The sequence below is a fragment of the Pinus tabuliformis genome, chromosome 8, assembly GCF_031772625.1.
Source record: "Pinus tabuliformis cultivar Carrire ecotype Pingquan chromosome 8, CPIR1, whole genome shotgun sequence".
In the NCBI taxonomy this organism is placed as follows: Eukaryota; Viridiplantae; Streptophyta; class Pinopsida; order Pinales; family Pinaceae; genus Pinus; species Pinus tabuliformis.
In genome coordinates this window covers 330748472-330753151 of record NC_142294.1, presented here as the reverse complement: position 1 = coordinate 330753151, position 4680 = coordinate 330748472, and positions in this window count along the sequence as shown.

The window sequence follows — 4680 nt, the reverse complement described above, 5'->3', positions numbered from 1 at the left end:
GATGGAGCAATACAAGATCCAGCACAAGAAATCCATGCCGTATCACTCACAAGCAAATGGCCAGGTGGAATCCACAAACAAAGTGATTGAGTCCATTCTTACAAAGACAGTAAATATGCATCGGAAAGACTAGGCCAAAATATTACTAGAAGCTTTGTGGGCATACAGAACCACTTGGAGAAATAGCATGGGACATACACCATATGAGTCGGTATATGGCAAGCAGGTTCTGTTACCAATTGAATTCCAGATTAAAACTTTCGGAACTGCAGTTCAGTTAGGACTAGATCTCTCTGAGGGACAACAACAAAGTCTTCTCCAATTAAATGAGTTAGATGAATTTCGTAGGGATGTTGTTCAGTAGAACATACTAATTTAGCAGCAACACAAAAGGTGGCATGAAAGTCTATTCAGGAAAAGCAATTCCAACCAGGTGATTGGGTGCTCCTTTATGATTCTAGATTTAAATTTTTTATAGGGAAATTCCATACATGTTGGATGGGACCTTATGAACTGATCCAAGTATTCGAGAATGGAGCAGTAGAAGTTAAAACTATTGATGGACAAAATTCAATATTCTTGGTAAATGGACATAGATTAAAGAAGTATTTTCAGCCACTTGCCAGGAAAGATTTTACACAGCAAGTCCAACAACAATTTGAGATGGTAGTGGTGAATGGTAATACCAACCTTTTGAAAACATGAATTCTTCTTCTTCTTAAAAAAATAATAATACAAAAAATTAAAAAAAATTAAAAAAATAAAAAAGTAAAGAAAAAAAACATTTTCCTGTAATTATGAAAATCAGTTCGCTGACATGATTGCAAAAGAATCAACCTAAAAACCAGATTTTTGGCAGGAAGATCAAAAATTTCAAATAACAAGAAAATGTTGCTGGATCTTTAAATATGCTAGCGACCACCAAGTAAAAGTAGGTTCAGCAGAACCAACCTTTATACAATTGGAGTAATTAGCATGGATATTTTTATTCAAGTAACGCTTAATTTTCGCTGTAGCTATTTTCTTGCACCAGTGCCGGTAGACCTTCAAGAAATTTTTCTTCCTTTCCTCATATTCCACTTTCGTAATATTCCCTTAGTTTTCTTCTTCAGTCCTGGAATGATTAACCTTCCCATATTCTTTTGAATTTATCTTGTCCGTTTCATAAAAACCCCACTTTACTCTTGAATTTTTTTCCCTATCCCACTTTTGTTTATTCCCTCTTGTGGCACTATTCCTGAAATCCCTATAACAGAGTTCCTTCCCATTCTGAAATTTCCCTTTTCCCACTTCTTTGTTCCCTCATAAATTCATTGCAGGATCTCGCACACAAAGAGCAAAAGAATACACTCTGAAGCATCAAGAAAGGGTGAAGCAAATTTATAGTATAAGTTGAGGAAGCCATGTTGGAAGTCCAGCCTATATTTTATTTAAATTCCCTATTCTCTTTTTGAATATTATTCTTGCACTAGTGCAAGAATGTCGTCCTATATAATAATGCAAACAGAATGGTTCCAGTAGAATAACATAGTTTAAGTGGTGCAAGTAGACTGGTGCAAGCACGCACCCTGTCAAAAGCATAGTAAAATTTGTTCTTTTCATAGCATATGTGATAGAAAAGTGGTCGTCATGAAAGTTTATAAGAAGTCCTTTCACTTAGTCGATGAGTACTTGTGCTATCATATTAACTCGTTGAAAATTATTTAAAGTACAAGGTGTTTTTAAGTTAAGAATCATGATCATTTTTTAATGAATGCTAAGTTCTTTTTTTGAATTATGAAGGAGTGTGGAAATGTTTAACCATTGCTTGGATATAATTTCCCCTTTCCGCCATAATCCTAGATGTCCTTCACTCGTAATGATTACCTCACCTAGCCGTTAAAACGACGCCACAAGTACCGATCCGACATGATCTCAAATATGTTGTGCATCTACGGCTATTTTAGTGGAATGAATGGGAGATAAGATGGAAGGGATGGTGGATAGTTGGATCCCTATCTATAAGAACTAATTTTCCTGGTGTTTCATGTAAATTCTCGACTGTTCATAATCGTTAAGCAACGATGCTGCCTGTTTGAAGCGAACCCTCATCTCTCAGTAGGGTAGAATAGACTGCTGAGCATCGCAATAGTCTTGCACTATTGCGAGACTCAAGCTTTCTTCAGTTCTTACAAAAGTTTGACAGGCACTATAGTGAAGTGGCCTTACAGTTTGCCAGAAGTTTCGAAAATGGCCGAGTAAAAATTGGGCCTCTAAAATTTGAAGTTACGGAAGTGTTTATAGCAGCAGAAACAGGCTTGGAAAATACTGGTGAGAAGTGGTTTAAAAATCAGAAACTAGAAAGGAAGCGATGGTAGCGTTTCATTGTCAACAAGAAGATGGAGGCAGATTGGAAGGAAGGAGTTCTGTGCAGTGCCCTGCTAGGACAGTGGCAGGACCTTTTCATCCTACAGAAATTTGTAACCTGTGAGGGAAGGTACTCCCGCACTTTTGTGTACCATTTTAAGATGTTATAGCATTTCGAAGCCACCCAACACATATGGTGGAGGATGAATTTGCCCTATTTTTTGCTTAAGAGCTTGGAAAAAATGGCCAAAGGTGTGTGGGACAGACAGGCAGACCAGGCTGACAAGAAGTTATATCACCACAGCCTGATAAAGATTTTGGTTTAGAAACAATTAGAAGTTAAATGCATGACCTTGGAGGTGCTGTTAAAATAGCTACATAAAAAGAGAGCTGCTAGAAAGGAGACAAAGGACCCCGCCAGTGCAAGCAAGGGTCCGAGTAAGAATGTAAAGGGGAGTTCCTCTTACACCAGTGAAAAAAGGAAACAACCTGAAAAATCAAAAGAAAAAAGGGCCCCATCTCCAAATAAGAAGACAGCTAGCGCACTTGTTGAAGAGACTCCTTTTATGCCACCAGTACAAGCACAGACCCCTAAAGAGGACAATGTGTCAATCCTTGCAGACACAGTAAAATTTGTAGAGGTTGAAGATGACACTCTATTGGCCGATTTCATTAAAAAGACCAGGAAAAAGAATAAAGAATCTGGTGCGGGCAAAGAACCACAGTCCCCATAGGATGTTGAATCCCCTTCCGCACTGGCGTAGGAAGAAGAACCAGAAGAAGACAAACCAGTGCAAGAAGAAGAACCAAAAAAAGAAGAATTTCCTAATGTAACCATGAGGGATATTGAGGTCCCTAAGGAAGACACAACCGCTATCAAGATAGAAAAAGAAGAAGATTTGGTAACTCCTGCTGCTTGGGTAGTTGAACTAGAGCTTCAAGTGCAGAACTTGGAAAAAATCATAGTTAAAGCGCAGGAGGATAAAGAACAAAGTGAAGAAGAATTAACTGCGGAGTTCTAGAAAAAGAAAAGAGAAGTTAGAGTTTGGAAGTACTGAGCTACGCAATGTTTCAAGAGACTTGAAAATGTGACAAAGAAGCTAAAGAACATCAGAAAGAAGAAGTCTGAAACATTGCAGGTTGATGTCAGTATGCCAGAGCAGGATTGAGCTGGAATGCTCAAGGTTTTGAATGTTTTTTGCAAAGGTAAAGAGTTGTGTGAGGACACACAATAGGTTAGGAATGGGAGGATGTTAGCCCCCTAATTTGCTCTCTTTTTTCCATTTTCCCCTTCCTAAATCATAACCATTTACCGCTATTTTACCTCTTTTATACACCCTCATCTTGTACAAGTCTAAGAACGGTGACATATTTCGTATAAACTTTATTTTTCAAACATTTAATTTAATTTAGCATTCATTAATCATTTATTACATGATTTCTTACTTTTAATCACTCTTTGTAACTTATCAATATCTCCAAAGTTTATTTGGTAGTTAGAGTACTTACCGTGACCACTGATCCTAGAGTAGGATCAGATCTTGCACCGTTGCCAGCACAACAAATCGTTGTAGTAGATCCGAACCTCCTTGATCACCGCCTCGTTTTAAGCAGCTTCAACCACGACAGCAAGATCGATCCAAAGGTAGCCGAGATCGAATCTATGAAGGACGAAAGTTGGAGATTGACTACAACCAGTTTTGCTAACTGTCTAACTTTAAAGGCCACAAAGATAAATTATGTGTTTGGTTATGTAATCAGTTGAATGATCTATTTTGGCCTTTGGCCAAAGATCAATATAACGTAGAATGTAAATATGACTAGGGGAGTTTTTGGATAGAACAGAGACACAGCTAGAGAGGCAGTAACAGGTTGTTTTTTTTGTTATCGACTGAATCTGGGCTAGACGATGTATTAACGTATGTACTTGCCTCAGCGGATTAATAAAATGTTGGCATTATGTTTCTGGTATGGCTCTATGTTACAAATGTTGTACTTGATGGCAACACCCGTGGCAAGGCTCTCAATATGTTGAAAATTAAGAAGTACGCAGGAGAACAGTTCAGAAGATGCGTACCCGCAGGTACACCATGAAGGGACCGCGGCCAGACACGCAGGTCACCCATTCAGGAGGTGCGTACCCCCAGTTTCACTTACTTCAAGGCAGAGAAGCGCGTTCACGTGGGGTTTCCTATGTTTGGCCCGTGGTATTTAGCCCGCCGCTCTTGATTCTATGGTTTTGGCCCGTGGTATTATTTTATATTATTATTATTATTGAGCCCCATGTTTTTGGGTCCCTGGTATTGGTTATCTATGGTATTGATCCATGAATTT